At 41.6% G+C, this 17,287-nt stretch overlaps 2 long non-coding RNA genes across 2 annotated transcripts in view; both read right to left on the bottom strand.

Moving 5' to 3' along the window:
* Nucleotides 1-6,591: 6,591 nt before the first annotated feature.
* LOC145527289 (uncharacterized) overlaps nucleotides 6,592-17,287 on the bottom strand; it is a 29,119-nt gene continuing 18,423 nt past the window's right edge. The window contains exon 4 of the long non-coding RNA XR_014069641.1: nucleotides 6,592-6,992. This is a non-coding gene — a long non-coding RNA (uncharacterized LOC145527289). The remainder of the gene's footprint in view (nucleotides 6,993-17,287) is intronic.
* On the bottom strand, nucleotides 15,657-17,103 carry LOC145527291 (uncharacterized). Its single transcript, XR_014069643.1, has 2 exons — nucleotides 16,920-17,103; nucleotides 15,657-16,778 (listed from the first exon to the last, which is right to left on the bottom strand). It is a non-coding gene; the product is annotated as an uncharacterized LOC145527291 (long non-coding RNA).

Below are 17,287 nucleotides of genomic sequence, written 5' to 3'. Positions count from 1 at the left end.
TCAAGACTTGAGAGTTTCTTAAAAGGCAGGGACTTAGGCGTAATAATTCTAAAGGTCAACAGTTAAACATATCCTGAAGCTAAAGTCATAATTTTGTAATATTTAGGAAACTTCTCGCTCCCTACAAAACCTCCACCATCCTCCTCTTGTATGATTAATTAGATATAATCTTGTACTAGATTGTATATTATTTCTCCACTCCCTCTTACAGGATTAATTACTGTTCTTCATAAACTGTCAGTTGCCCAAAAGAGTGTGAGTTAAGCTGGCATCATATTTTATTTTAATTGAATCTGATAACTTTGGTTGGAGACGCCTGTCCAACTGAAGTCTCACCACTCTCTCCTCTACCTCACCTTCCTCCTCTTTCTTGTCAAAACCTTACCTACAGAAGAGCCCCAGATTTATATATCCCAATCATAATTGCTCACCAACAAAGGGCCCTCCACATATTCAAGTCCATCCTTCTTAGAATAGGGTAGAAGGAGGGGAAGAGAGTTATATAAGCCAAAAATACATATCTTGCTGCATTTACATATATGTATATATTTTATGCATCTATAACACACAGTACAATTTATGATTATTGGGAATACTATACTATGAATCTATAGGACACAGAACAGTACCTGGAACTTAGAGATACTCAATTATCTAACAGATAAGTAGAGGTAAAGATTCATTCATTCAACAAACACTATTCTGGGAATTACCTGGCAGTCCCCTGTTTAGGATTGACCGGTTTGATCTCCTTGCAGTCCAAGGGACTCTCAAGAGTCTTCTCCAGCACCACAGTTCAAAAGCATCAATTCTTCAGCGCTCAGCATTCTTTGTGGTCCAACTCTCACATCTGTACATGACTACTGGAAAAACCAGTTTTGACTATATGGACATTTATAGGTGAAGTGATATCTCTGCTTTTTAATATGATGACTAGGTTTGTCATAACTTACACAGATATACCCAACTGAATGCAGAGTTCAAGAGAATTGCAAGAAGAGATAAGTAGGTCTTCTTAAATGAACAATGCAAAGAAATAAAGGAAAACAATAGAAGGGGAAAGACTAGAGATCTCTTGGCGCTTCCCCGGTGACTCAGCGGTGAAGAATCTGCCTGCAATGCAGGAGCCACAGGAGACTCGGGTTTGATCCCTGGGTTGGGAAGATCCCCTGGAGGAGGAAATGGCAATCCACTCCAGTATTCTTGCCCGGAGAATCCCATGGACAGAGAAACCTGGCAGGCTATAGTCCATGGGGTTGCAAAGACTTGGACATCACTGAATCAACTTAGCAGAGATCTCTTCAAGAAAATTGGAGATATCAAGGATTTCATGCAAGGAGATTTCATGCAAGGATGGGCACAATAAAGGACAGAAACAACAAGGACCTAACAGAAGCAGAAGAAATTAAGATGAGGTGGTAGGAATACACAAAAGAACTGTACAAAAAGGTCTTAATGACCCGAAAACCATGATTTTGTGGTCACTCACCTAGAGCCAGACATCCTGTAGTGTAAACTCAAGTAGGTGGGCCTTAGGAAGCATTACTAAGGACAAAGCTAGTGAAGGTGATAGAATTCCAATAGTGCTGTATAAAATCCTAAAAGATGATGCTATTGAAGTGCTGCACTCAATATGTCAGCAAATTTGGAAAACTCAGCACTGGCCACAGGACTGGAAAAGATCAGTCTTCATTCCAATCCCAAAGAAGAGCAATGTCAAGGAAAGTTCAAACTCCCATACAATTGCACTCATTTCACATGCTAGTAAGGTTATGCTCCAAATCCTTCAATCTTGGCTTCAGTGGTACTTGAACTGAGAAATTCCAGATGAACAAGATGGGTTTAGAAAAGGCAGAGGAACCAGAGATCAAATTGCCAACATTCTTTAGATCATAGAAAAAGCAAGGGAATTCCAGAAAAAACATCTACTTCTGCTTCATTGACCACACTAAAGCCTTTGACTGTGTGGATCACAACAAACAGTGGAAAATTCTTAAAGAGGTGGGAATACTAGACCACCTTACCTGTCTCCTGAGAAACTTGTACGCAGGACAAGAAGCAACAGTTAGAACCGGACATGGAACAATACACTGGTTCAAAATTGGGAAAGGAGTATGTCAAGACTGTATACTGTCACCCAGCTCATTTAACTTATGCAAAGTATATATATATTCAGAGTACATCATTCAAAATGCCAGGCTGGATAAATCACAAGCTGGAAGACTGCCAGGAGAAATATCAGTAACCTCAGATATGTAGATAACACCACTCTTGTGGCAGAAAGTGAAGAGGAACTAAAGAGACTCCTGATGAGGGTCAAAGAGGAGAATGAAAAAGCTGGCTTAAAACTCAACATTTAAAAACTAAGATCACGGCATTCGGTCCCATCACTTCATGGAAACTTGAAGGGGAAAGAGTGGAAGCAGTGACAGATTTTATTTTCTTGGGCTCCAAAATCACTGCGGACAGTGACTGCAGCCATGAATTTAAAAGACGCTTGTTCCCTTGCTCTTGCTGCCCTCTAAATGATGCAGTGCCCTTGGGCTCAGCTCCCTGCTCTCTTGACTTCTCTACATTTAATCTAGTCCCTTGTTTTTTTAGGGAGGGAGAGGGTTATTTGTTTTTGTTTGTTTGATCTTTTTTTTTTTAATAAATTTATTTATTTTAGTTGGGGGCTAATCACTTTACAATATTGTAGTGGTTTTTGCCATACATTGACATGAATCAGCCATGGTTTTACATGTGTTCCCCATCCTGAACCCCCCTCCCATCTCCCTCGCCATCCCATCCCTCTGGGTCATCCCATTGCCCCAGCCCTGAGCATTTGTCTCATGCATCGAACCTGGAATGGTGTTCTGTTTCACATATGATAATATACATGTTTCAATGCTATTCTCTCAGAATGTCCCACCCTCACCTTCTCCCTCAGAGTCCATAAGACTGTTGTTTGATCTTGGATAAGCCTCACAGCTTGGGGCAAAACCTGAACCTGGGTCACACTGGTGAAAGCACTGAAGACTAACCACTAAGCTACCAGGGAACTTCCATGGTCCCTTGTTTACAAATATCAATTGTAAGCAGATAACTTCCAAATGTCTCTGGACATTTATTAATATAAGTATATATATATATATTTTTTTTTTTTTTTCTTGGACTATATATATATCTTGGCTGCCCTGATGGCTCAGATGGTAAAGAATCTGCCTACAATCCAGGAAACCTGGGTTTGATCCCTAGGTCCAATCCCTGGGTTGGGAAGATTCCCTGGAGAGTTGCCTGGAGAACTCCATGGAGGGCTACAGTCCATGGGGTCGCAGAGTCGGACACAACTGAGCGACTGACACTTTCACCTGCATATATATAAATACACACACGTATATAATCTCCACCAGCCTACTCAACATCTCCACTCAGATGTACAATAAAAATAGACAACTCAAACTTACCATGTTCAAAACAGAATTCTATCCCTACCATACACGAATACCTTCCTTCCCCTGTTAAAGACACGACTATACACCCTCTTTCAAAAGCCCCAAATCTAGAGGTCAACCTTGATTTTTTTTCCTTTCCATTGCATTCCCATATCCAATTCTTCAGCAAGTCTTTTTCATTCCACCTCCAAAATATAACTTGATAGACTACTTTCCCCACTTCTGCTACTACTGACCTAATCCAAATGACAAATATTCCTTAGCTGGAATATGGCAGTAGCCTCCTAATTTGTCTCCCTGAAGCCTGTCTTGGGGTTTGTTCTCCAACTAGAATTTCTTTTAAGTAAATTAGATATCATTCTTTTGCTTACATCCCTTCACAAACTTTATATCACATTAAGAGCAAAATCCTCCAATATTAGTTTATCCACCCCAACCTCCCCAGCAGTATCAACCACACTCTCTTATTATCACTTGATTCCAGCCATACCTTTTGCAGTTTCTCAAATAAATCAAGTTCATTCCAGTCTCAAAGCAGTTCTACTTCCTATTCCCTCCCCCTGGAATCTTTTACCTCCTGTTTGCCAAAACTCAGTCCTTTACATTATTTAGACTTTTGCTCACCATATAGGGTTGGTTTTCACTGATTGTCCTACATAAATAAACCACATAGCCTTGTGTCCTTTGCCCTGTCACTATTTATCCCGTAACCCTAATTTGTTTACCTTATAACACTTAATGTTTTCAGATTCTTTGATTATTTGATTTTTGTCCATCTTCCCAGTAGAATGTACGTTCATGAGGCAGTGACCTTTTCTTGTTCAACAACATATCTTCACCTCAGATGTGCATCTAAGAGTACCTGACACTTAGTAGGTATTCAATAAGTACCTGCTAAATGAATGAATGATGAAGGAAGGAAAATAGTCTAGCAGGAGAAACAGACACTAAGCAAACTTCCAACTGATTATATGGTAAAAATTGTAATAAGTACAAATTAATTTGGCAAAGAGTGGAGTGGAGTAGCCAGTATTCTTGCCTGGAGAATCCCAGGGACGGGGGAGCCTGGTGGGCTGCCGTCTATGGGGTCGCATAGAGTCGGACACGACTGAAGCGACTTAGCAGCAGCAGCAGCAGCAGGAGTGGAGTAGAGAAGAGGAAAGAGCAACAGATACCTGTTAATGGTTTTGCTGTGGTTTTGCAGAACACACATATATCCCTCTAGCACCTCCCATAGCACCTGACATAAAATTAAACAGGCAGTTAAAATAATTTTGATTTTGGAATTTTGGATTTTTTTAATAAATAAGGACAGGTACTATAGAGACATACTTTCCATTGCTGTTAGAAATCATATTAAGTATGTTATTTTAACTCGAGGAATATCGAAAATTAAAACCACCTCGTTTTAGTATCCATTCTTTCTCTGTAAAATCTGGGCATGACCCACGCACTTAACAGGAAAAATTTTTATCAACAATGCACACATTTATTCTGATCACTTCAACTTCCTTTAAGGAGTATTAATTATTCTATTGACTAAAAGTGAAAAATGGAGACTTCACAGAGTGAAGCGGTACACACCAGAGTTAAGCCCTTTCTAGTTCAGACGACTATACCCTTTTGGGATTGAACAACAATTATTTGCCCCTGGATAAACTTTGTGAACCACTAAAAACACTAATATATACAGGAAGCTGTGGTGGTCTACTCCTATTCAGCAGTATTCTGTGCTCAAATTTAATGTAGACCACAGTTCCCCGAGCTTGGTAGAGCCATATCTCCAAGCATATGAAATCATTAAAAGCTCTCCAAAGAGGGAGCAATACTATAAAACTTTGGGCTTCAGTGTCTGGGATATCTGGGACAAGATCCCACTTCTACCTCTTACTAGCTGAATGATCTTGGGTGGATTTAACTACTGAGCACTCGAATTCTGCGTCTGTAAAATGGGGAAATACTGCTTAAGCAGCGAATGGTGGACAGAGACTAAGTGTTCTGTGAGGGTGGCTCTACTCTCATCCTTATTTTAAACATGAGAAAAGGGAGGCTTAAAACACTTAAGTAACTTTCCTAATGGGCATATAGAAACTAAGTGCAGAGCTGAAATTTCAATTTAAAACCTATAGTTGAGAAAACCATAATCCGAAAGGATACATGCACCCCAGTGTTCTTTGCTGGAGGAGGAAATACCACCCCAATATTCTTGCCCGAAAAATCCCACAGACAAGAGGAGCCTGGCAGGCTACAGTCCATGGAGTCACAAAGAGTCAGACACAACCAAGTAGGCACACGCCCAATATTCACTGTAGCATTATTTACAATAGCAAAGACGTGAAAGCAACCTAAATGTCTATCATCAGAGGAATGCTTGAAGAATATGTGGTACAAACATACAATGGACTATTACTCAGCCATAAAAAAAGAATGAAATAACGCCATTTGCAGTGATATGGACGGACCTAGACATTATCATACTAAGTGAAGTCAGAGAAAGACAAATATCATATCACTCATAGGTGGACATGTGTCGTTAGTCACTCAGTCGTGTCTGACTCTTTGTGACCCCATGGACTCCAGCTGACCAGGCTCTTCTGTCCATGGGATTCTCCAGGCAAGAATACTGGAGTGGGTTGCCATTTCCTTCTCCCTTCATATGTGGAATCTAATTTTAAAAATAAAGTTACAGTAATTAGCCCCCAACTAAAATAAATAAATTTATAAAAAAAAATAAAAATAAAAATAAAGTTACAGATGAACTTATTTACAAAGCAGAAACAGAATTACAGATATGGAGAACAAATCTGTGGTTACCAAAGGAGAAATGTGGGGGGCAGTGGAGGGAATAAATCAGGAATTTGGGATGAACACACACTACTATGTAAAAGATAGATAACCAACAAGGACCTACAGTACTCCACAGGAAACTCTACTCAATATTCTGTAATAACTGATAGGAGAAAAGAATCTAAAAAAGAATTAATATATCTACTAATATATGTGCAACTGAATCACTTTGCTATACACCTGAAACTAACACAACATTGTAAATCAATTATACTCCAATAAAATTAAAGCATTTAAAATATTCTTAATGAAGAACAGGCTCTAGAAATATTTGGTTGTTACACAGATAACATATTCAGACACAACCACATTGGATTTCAGTCTCATTTATTTAAAATATTTAGAGCTCAGAATAATCTTTAACATGGAAAAAATATGAATCAACCAAATTGTATCTATTAATATACCAATATTCACATATAATTTTAAATTCATTTTCAATATTTCTGTAAACAGAGTCTCAGGTCAGATTTTTCATGGTGAAATCAGGACTAGTTCAACCTAATGACATAAAATTCTATAATTAGAGAATTACATAGAAGCTAGGAATTTTTAAGAATATACTACAACAGAGCTGAAGGCTTCATTTGTCTGTACAATAAAACTTACATACTTGTAACAATTCTGTCTTCTACCTCATCTTCATTTAAATGTAGTTTCAAATATTGCACTTAATTTCTCCTTTAAGTTCAGTTGAGAAGGTGTCCAGTTCTAGGTTAAAAAAGAAATAGTGCCATGATATAAAAGCCTTTGACGTTAGAAACTAGGAGATTCCCAAAAAAGTAAAACTTTACTGTAACAAACAATGTTACCATAAGATATGAGCATTAACATGTATATGTTTCAATACTGCATTATCACATTCAAAGTGACTTCACATTATCCATTCAGACATCACACTAGCACTCTCATGTTTCAGCATGAGTTTCCACTACTTATTCATCTCTCAAGAAGTTCAACTCTTTGAGATGAACTTCTTGCCTAAGAACTATTCTGGTGCAGCAGGTCTGTTTCTAGAACCAAGGGGTCTTTTTTAAACATCCAGGGCTCTTTTCTGCTCTGTCACCTACTTTATAAGAGAACACACATTTCATGAGACCTTCTGTAAACAAACAAACAAACAAAAAACTAAACCAGTCATTTTGAAACAAATGATTGAAAAATATAGTTTTGATATTTGTTTTTTTAGTTTCAAAAGCTCACAGAAGTATCTAAGAAAGTACCCCATCTCATTTCCTATTCCTACTAATTGCAGCTGGCAATTGGGAGTACACCTTCTATTTATTTTTCTCTGTAAGTATCAAGCTATATGACATATACAACATACATACTTTTTTTAAGTTAAAAAAAAAATTGTGAGGTGGTAGTCAAGATTGTGGAGTAGGAAGACCCTGAACTCACCTCTTGCCAAGCACCCACGAGAATTGCAACTACTTACAGAGCAACTATATCTGAATGACCTGAATACTAGTAGAAAAGATTTTTTTTACAACTAAAGACATCAAGAAGGACCTACAATGAGACAGGTAGGAGGAATGGAGATGCAATATAGTCAGGACCCACACACCTGGGCGGGCAACTCACCAGAAATATCACAATCATAGAGGGCCTCTCCCAAGCATGAGGGCCCTCGCCCCACTTTGGGCTCCCTAGCCCAAAGGTTTTGCATCTCCTGCTCCAGGAAAATGAGCCTCCAGAACATCTGGCTCTGAAAAATGTCAGGGCTTTATGTTTGGGAGGAGGTCGAGAGCTATAGGAAACAGACACTCAGCTCTTCGGAGGGTGCACAGGGACTTCCCTGGTGGTCCAGTGGCTATGACCATGCTCTCAATGCAGGGGGCCGGGTTCAATCCCTAGTCAGACAACTAGACCCACATGCCTCAGCTGGAGTTCGCAAGCCACAGCTAAAGATCCCACAGGCCATAACAAAAATCAAAGTTTCCATGTGCCTCAACTAAGACCCAGTTCAGCCAAATAAATAAATAATTTTTTTTTTAAGTATGTACCAACTGTGGAAGGATCTTCATTGAGGACACTTCTCTTCAACCTGTATATCTATATACATGCACATGTCTAAAGTAATGTTCATTGAATATTAATACTTGTTACTTCTTAGTGGCAAGATCTGGAGTTATTTTCTGCTTTTTTATGTTTGTATTTTTTTTTTGTAATAAGCATGTACAATTAAAAAACAAACAGCAAGGTGATTAATTACTCCTTAAAAAAAAAAACAGAATGTGCACAAAAATCTCACAAACCCCAGCACAGAACAGTAGTTTGAAAAGAGCCTGGGTCAGACCCACTGGCTGATCTGGGAGGGCCTCCGGGAGAGGCAGGAGGCAACTGGAATATCCCCTGGGAAAAGAGACATTGGTGACAGTCATTTTGGGGAGCTCATTCTTTCACAATAACACTGGTGTGGCAAGTGCCATTTTGTAATCCTCCAGCCAGACCTTTAGCACCAGGCATCTGGCCCCACCCTCAGCAGCAGAAGCTGCCCAGTAACTCTGAGCCACACAGACAGCCTCAAGAGTAAACTACCCCAGGCTCCAGAAAGCCCATATCCATTGCAGGAAGCATGACCTTACAGCCAGTCAGGTTCGGGGTCAGCCCCACCTATCAGACAGCCCACAGTAGTCAACCCCCCAACAACAGGAGGGTGTGCCCAGCTCACATGGGGGCACCCCTAGGGTGTCCCTGATGGCTCAGATGGTAAAGAATCTGCTTGCAATACAAGAGATCCGAGTTCAATCCTTGGGAAGTTCCCCTGGAGAAGGAAATATCAACCCACTTCAGTATTCTTGCCTGGAGAAGTCCATGGGCAGAGGAGCTTGGTGGGCTACAGTCCATGGAGTCACAAAGAGCCAGACGCAACTAAGCGACTTACACTTTCACTAAGGGATACAGTTCTAATGACCAGAGGGACACACTGCTGAGTCCCATGGAGCTATAGGCGAAAGAATTACACTGGACTACTTTCTCATACCCTATAAACTCAAAATGATTAAAGACTTAAATGTTAAGGTCTGAAAGTGAGAAAGGAGGCAGGGGGCAGTGCAGAACCATTAGCCACTAAGGATACAACACAAACTGGTTAAAACCCACTGGACCTGACACAGCAGGAAATTCAACTTCCAGCAGACCTTGAGCCTCCTTATACACTCAATGTAATACATGTTGTTGCTTTTCGTTGTTGTTGTTTAGTCACTGAGTTGTGTCCAACTCTTTTGTGACCCCCGTGTATTGTAGCCCTCCAGATTCCTCTGTCCGTGGGATTTCCCAGGCCAGAATGCTGGAGTGGGTTGCCATTTCGTTCTCCGGGAGATCTTCCCGACCCAGGGATCAAACTGTATCTCCTGCATTGGCAGGCAGATTCTTGACCACTGAGCCACTAGGGAAGTCCCTGTAATTTGTGTGTGCACGCACACGCACTAACAGCATAAGCTAAATGACACACCCACAGGCACCATGCCAGTCCGTAAAAGGTCAAGAAGTGGGCAGTGGAAATCCCTCCCCCTCCCGGTCTCCAAAATAGTTAGAATATCCCTCCCAATTGTTTGTGTATGAAACCACCCAGCCCATAAAAGCTAACTACCCAGTTGTGGCCCAGTGATAAAGAATTTGCCTGCCAATGCAGAAGACAAGGGTTCGATCCCTGATCCAGGAAGACCCCACATGCCATGGAGCAACTCAGCCCCTGCACCACAGCTACTGAGCCAACGCTCTAGAGCCCAGGAGTCACAACTACTGAGCCCACGTGCTGCAACTACTGAAACCCACAAGCCCTAGAGCCCCTGCTTCACAACAAGAGAAGCCCCCACAATGAAAAGCCCACACACTGCAACCGGAGAGTGTCTCCTGCTTGCTGCAGCCAGAGAAAGCCTGTGCAGCGATGAAGACTCAGCACAGCCATAAATACATATGTAAAATTACAAAGAAACAAAACTAAGCCAACCACCCTTTATATCAGGGCCTTCTCAGATGGCCCATATTCCTGCCTATGGAATGTATCCCTCTCTAAATAAACCTGCTTTCACTTTACCGTGGCCAGTTCTTGAATTCTTTCCTGGGCAAAGCCAAGGACCTTCACTTTGCTGGAGACTGGGACACATGACCATGCTCTTGCACCCCATTTTCCTGCAACACCCCCACCAGTAGTAGATGTGTAAACCCAGCAGGCCTCTCGGGTTTCTCAGTTGTTATCTCTGTCTTCTCTGAAAGGTGGGGCATTATTTGCCATCCCATATTACCTGGGAGCTAACCAAATACTAGGGCTGTCCAAGGTCACAAATTTCAGGCTTGTTCTTTTCCTCATGCTATTGAAATAGAACATTCTGTTTTTGAAATATTTTGCAATATGTATGATAATGAGTTGTTCTCTGACATGGGTAATGCAAGATGATTGTAAAACAGAGCAGACCTAAGCCCAGCCCATGGCCTGGAACCAAACTGAGTCAATCCATGGATGTGGGAAAGTGGAAGCTGCTCAGTCCTGTCTGACTCTTTGTGACCCCATGGACTGTAGCCCGCCAGGCTCCTCTGTCCATGGGATTTCCCGGCAAGAATACAGGAGTGGGTTGCCATTTCCTTCTCCAGGGGATCTTCCAGACCTAGGGATCGAACCCAGGTCTTCTCCATTGCAGGTTGATTCTTTACTACTGAGCCACCAGCGGGTTCATGGATGTGGGAGTGAGGAATAAATGCAATTTATCGTGTAACAAGGAGGTTTTACGGTTGAATGCAGCCAACAGGTGCCTAACCTCACCTTCTACCATTTCCTTTTCTGCCCTACTTCCCTTGCACGCCAGTCATGCTCTTCTCTTCCTTCCTCAACACTTCAGCCTACAGCCTTCAGGCATACTCTTTCCTCAGTTCCCTCCATACCTGGGTGCTTGAAAAGCAGGGGAGGGGCTGTTTATTTCTCCATTCCCTATCTTACTTAGAAGATTTTGAGGAGGCTTATTAAAATTCTCTTATTGCAAACCTAAAAAAAACAGAAGGGAGCTCGAGATAGGAAAATATGTTTAGATCCCCTGTATCGATAATGTGAACATAGTTCACTAGCAATATCTATTTCACAGAGACATAACCAGCATTTCAATTTTTCAACATCCCCTGTAAAATGAGTAACAGAGGGTAGTATTCCTAAGACCCAATCATTCCTGAGTAGGAGGTAACAATGAAGTTGGTATACTTACCAGGTGAGCCCCTACAAGCACAACAAATAGTAACCGACTAATTGTACACCAGCTTTAACAGCTTGCTTCCCCTCCAGCAGACAGTTTAAAAAATTGATTTGGGCTAGGTGAGACAAAAAAGTGTAGCTTCTTTCCAATTGTTGGTTTAATAAGTGAAAATCCTGTGAGTTATAACTAACAGTAGAACCAATAGATGAGCATAAATATGTGACTGATTTTACTTTCCAACTGAAAGTTGTTGCTCCCTGCCAATAACTATTACATTTTTCCTTCTACAGTAATAATCCATTCATTCATTTAATGAGGCCATTACGTGTTTCAGTTTAGTTCATTCGCTCAGTTGTGTCCGACCCTTTGCGACCCCATGAATCGCAGCACGCCAGGCCTCCCTCCAACTCCCGGAGTTTACCCAAACCCAATTCCATCGAGTCGGTGATGCCATCCAACCATCTCATCCTCTGTCGTCCCTTTCTCCTCCCGCCCCCAATCCTTCCCAGCATTAGGGTCTTTTCCAATGAGTCAACTCTTCGCATGAGGTGGCCAAAGTATTGGAGCTTCAGCTTCAACTTCAGTCCTTCCAATGAACACCCAGGACTGATCACCTTTAGGATGGACTGGTTGGATCTCCTTGCAGTCCAAGGGACTCTCAAGAGTCTTCTCCAACACCACACTTCAAAAGCATCAATTTTGCAGCGCTCCGCTTTCTTCACCATCCAACTCTCACATCCATACATGACAACTGGAAATACCATAGCCTTGACTAGACAGACCTTTGTTGGCAGAGTAATGTCTCTGCTTTTAAACATGCTATCTAGGTTGGCCATAACCTTCCTTCCAAGGAGTAAGTGTCTTTTAATTTCATGGCTGCAATCACCATCTACAGTGATTTTGGAGCCCAAAAAAAAAATAAAATCTGACACTGTTTCCACTGTTTTCCCATCTATTTCCCATGAAGTGATGGGACCAGATGCCATGATCTTAGTTTTCTGAACGTTGAGCTTTAAGCCAACTTTTTCACTCTCCTCTTTCACTTTCATCAAGAGGCTCTTTAGTTCTTCTTCACTTTCTGCCATAAGGGTGGTGTCATCTGCATATCTGAGGATATTGATATTTCTCCTGGCAGTCTTGATTCCAGCTTGTGTTTCTTCCAGCCCAGCATTTCTCATGATGTACTCTGCATATAAGTTAAATAAGCAGGGTGACAATATACAGCCTTAACGTACTCCTTTTCCTATTTGGAACCAGTCTGTTGTTCCATGTCCAGTTCTAACTGTTGCTTCCTGACCTGCATACAGGTGTCTCAAGAGACAGGTCAGATGGTCTGGTATTCCCATCTCTTTCAGAATTTTCCACAGCTTATTGTGATCCACACAGTCAAAGGCTTTGGCATAGTCAATAAAGCAGAAATAGATGTTTTTCTGGAACTCTCTTGCTTTTTCGATGATCCAGCAGATGTTGGCAATTTGATCTCTGGTTCCTCTGCCTTTTCTAAAATCAGCTTGAACATCTGGAAGTTGACGGTTCACGTATTGCTGAAGCCTGGCTTGGAGAATTTTGAGCATTACTTTACTAGCGTGTGAGATGAGTGCAATTGTTTACTAGAACTATATTGTTGTTCAGTTGTGTTTATGTCCAATCCTTTGAGATCCCATGGACCGCAGTACACCAGGCTTTCTTGTCCTCCTCTATGCCCCTGAATTTGCCCAAGTTCATGTCCAGTGAGTCGGTGATGCTATCTCACCATTTCATCCTCTGCTGCCCTCTTCTCCTTTTGCCTTCAATCTTTCCCAGCATCAGGGTCTTTTCCAATGAATAGACAGATCTTTATGGTGTTTAAAGTACGGTTGGTATCTGATGAGTCTTTGTGCTTTGGAGGACTTTAGAGTAGGCCCTTATCGCTTGAGTGTTGTGAAGAAGAGAGGCCACAACCAAGCGTGCTTCCTTAGGACACATGCACACACACAGAAATAGTTTTCTATTGTCTTTATTATAAATTATCACAAATTGGTGACTTTAAGCAACACACACTTATTTTCTGACAGTTCTGTAGGTTAGAATCACAACCTGGGACTTACTGGACTAAAATCAAACTGTTCACTTTCGAGGCTCTATGGAAGAGTTTGATTCCTTGCCTTTTTCAGCTTCCAGAGGCTGTGGGAATTCCTTGGCTCGTGGACCCCTTCCTCCTCCTACATCTTCAAAGCCAGCATCCCTGCATCTTTCTGACTGTTCTTCCACAGTCAAATCTCTCTTTCTGACCAAAGCTGAGATGTTCAGTTCAGTTCAGTTCAGTCACTCAGTTGTGTCTGACTCTTTGAGACCCCATGGACTGCAGCATGCCAGGCCTCCCTGTCCATCACCAACTCCCAGAGTTTACTCAAACTCATGTGCATTGAGTTGGTGATGCCATCCAACCATCTCATCCTTTGTTGTCCCTTTCTCATCCCACTTTGAATCTTTCCCAGCATCAGGTTCTTTTCCAATGAGTCAGTTCTTTGCATCAGGTGCCCACGGTATTGGAGTTTCAGCTCTGCATCACTCCTTCCAATGAATATTCAGGACTGATTTCATTTAGGATGGACTGGTTTGGTCTCCTTGCAGTCCAAGGGACTCTCAAGAGTCTTCTCCAACACCACACTTCAAAAGCATCAGTTATTTGGTGCTCAGCTTTCTTTATAGTCCAACTCTCACATCCGTACATGACTACTGGAAAAACCATAGCCTTGACTAGACGGACCTTTGTTGGCAAAGTAATGTCTCTGCTTTTTAATATGCTGTCTAGGTTGGTCATAGCTTTCCTTCCAAGGAGCAAGCGTCTTTTAATTTCATGGCTGCAATCACCATCTGCAGTGATTTTGGAGCCCCCCAAAATAAAGCCTGCCACTGTTTCCATTGTTTCCCCACCTATTTGCCATGATGTGATGAGACCAGATGCCATGATCTTAGTTTTCTGAATGTTGAGCTTTAAGCCACCTTCTTCACTCTCCTCTTTCACTTTCATCAAGAGGCTCTTTGGTCCTTCTTTGCTTTCTGCCATAAGGGTGGTGTCATCTGCATATCTGAGGATATTGATATTTCTCCCGGCAATCTTGATTCCAGCTTGTGCTTCTTCCAGCCCAGTGTTTCTCATGATGTACTCTGCATATAAGTTAAATAAGCAGGGTGTCAATATATAGCCTTGACATACTCCTTTCCCAATTTGGAACCAGTCTGTTGTTCCATGTCCAGTTCTAACTGTTGCTTCCTGACCTGCATACAGGTTTCTCAAGAGACAGGTCAGGTGGTCTGGTATTCCCATCTCTTTAAGCATTTTCCACAGTTTTTTTGTGATCCACACAGTCAAAGGCTTTGGCATAGTCAATAAAGCAGATGTTTTTCTGGAACTCTCTTGCTTTTTCAATGATCCAGCGGATGTTGGCAATTTGATCTCTGGTTCCTCTGCCTTTTCTAAATCCAGCTTGAACATCTGGAAATTCATGGTTCACATATTGCTGAAGCCTGGCTTTAGAATTTTGAGCATTACTTTGCTACCATGTGAGATGAGTGCAATTGTGCAGTAGTTTGAGCATTCTTGGCATTGCCTTTCTTTGTGATTGGAATGAATACTGATCTTTTCCAGTTCTGTGGCCACTGCTGAGTTTTCCAAATTTGCTGGCATAATGTAGCACTTCTACAGCATCATCTTTTAGGATTTGAAATAGCTCAGCTGGAATTCTATCACCTTCACTAGTTTTGTTCGTAGTGATGCTTCCTGAGGCCCACTTGACTTCGCATTCCAGTATGTCTGGCTCTAGGTGAGTGATCACACCATTGTGGTTATCTGGGTCATGAAGATCTTTTTGTATAGTTCTTCTGTGTATTCTTGCCACCTATTCTTAGTGTCTTCTGCTTCTGTTAGGACCATACCATGTCTATCCTTTATTGAGTCCATCTTTGCATGAAATGTTCCCTTGGTATCTCTAATTTTCTTGAAGAGATTTCTAGTCTTTCCCATTGTAATGTTTTCCTCTATTTCTTTGCATTGATCACTGAGGAAGGCTTTCTTATCTCTCCTTGCTATTCTTTGGAACTCTGCATTGAAATGGGTATATCTTTCCTTTTCTCCTTTGCCTTTTGCTTCTCTTGTTTTCATAGCTGTTTGTAAGGCCTCCTCTGGCAACCATTTTGCCTTTTTGCATTTCTTTTTCTTGGGGATGGTCTTGATCGCTGCCTCCTGTACAATGTCACAAACCTCCGTTCATAGTTCTTCAGGCACTCTGTCTATCAGATCTAATCCCTTGAATATATTTGTCATTTTCACTGTATAGTTGTAAGGGATTTGATCTAGGTCATACCTGAATGGTTTAGTGGTTTTCCCTACTTTCTTCAACTTAAGTTTGAATCTGGCAATAAAGAGTTCATGATCTGAGCCACAGTCAACTCCCGGTCTTGTTTTTGCTGACTGTATAGAGGTTCTCCATCTTTGGCTGCAAAGAAAATAATCCATATGATTTCGGTATTGACCATCTGGTGGTGTCCATGTGTAGAGCCTTTTCTCGTGTTGTTGGAAGAGAGTGTTTGCTATGACCAGTGCGTTCTCCTGGCAAAATTCTGTTAGCCTTTGCCCTGCTTCATTCTGTACTCCAAGGCCAAATTTGCCTGTTACTCCAGTTATTTCTTGACTTCCTACTTTTGCATTCCAGTTCCCAATAATGAAAAGGACATCTTTTTTGGGTATTAGTTCTAGAAGGTCTTGTAGGTCTTCATAGAATCGTTCAACTTCAGCTTCTTCGGCATTACTGGTTGGGGCATAGACTTGGATTACCGTGATATTGAATGGTTTGCCTTGGAAACGAACAGAAATCATTCTGTCGTTTTTGAGATTGCGTCCAAGTACTGCATTTCCGACTCTTTTGTTGAGTATGATGGCTACTCCATTTATTCTAAGGGATTCTTGCCCACAGTAGTAGATATAACGGTCATCTGAGTTAAATTCACCCATTCCAGTCCATTTCAGTTCACTGATTCCTAGAATGTCAATGTTCACTCTTGCCATCTCCTGCTTGACCACCTCCAATTTGCCTTGATTCATAGACCTAATATTCCAGGTTCCTATGCAGTGTTGCTCTTTACAGCATCGGACTTAACTTCCATCAGCAGTCACATCCACAACTGGGTGTTGTTTTTGCTTTGGCTCTGTCTCTTCATTCTTTCCAGAGAAGGCAACAGCATCCCACTTCAGTGCTCTTGCCTGGACAATCCCATGGACGGAGGAGCCTGGTAGGCTGCAGTCCATGGGGTCGCTAAGAGTCAGACACGACTGAGCGACTTCACTTTCACTTTTCACTTTCATGCATTGGAGAAGGAAATGGCAACCCACTCCAGTGTTCTTGCCTGGAGAATCCCAGGGACGGGGGAGCCTGGTGGGCTGCTGTCTGTGGGGTCGCAGAGAGTCAGACACAAGTGAAGCGACTTAGCAGCAGCAGCAGCTTCATTCTTTCTGGAGTTATTTCTCCACTGATCTCCAGTAGCATATTGGGCACCTACCAACCTGGGGAGTTCATCTTTAAGTTTCCTATCTTTTTGCCTTCTCTTACTGTTCAAGGGGTTCTCAAGACAAGAATACTGAAGTGGTCCCTTCTCCAGTGGACCACATTGAAAGGTTCTATAATTTTAAGGAACTGTGTGATTAGATTAGGCCCTCTAATCTTCCTCCTCTCAAAATCCTTAATCCTTAAACTTATCATCACATAACCTGTGTTTCTGATAATTTCCTTTTCTGTGCTGAAGCATTTTTTTTTGATGTAGTCTCATTTGTTTATTTTTGCT

Source organism: Giraffa tippelskirchi, chromosome 11, assembly GCF_054371585.1.
Source record: "Giraffa tippelskirchi isolate mGirTip1 chromosome 11, T2T-mGirTip1v1.2.pri, whole genome shotgun sequence".
Taxonomy (NCBI): domain Eukaryota; kingdom Metazoa; phylum Chordata; class Mammalia; order Artiodactyla; family Giraffidae; genus Giraffa; species Giraffa tippelskirchi.
This window is presented reverse-complemented; position numbering and strand designations above follow the sequence as displayed.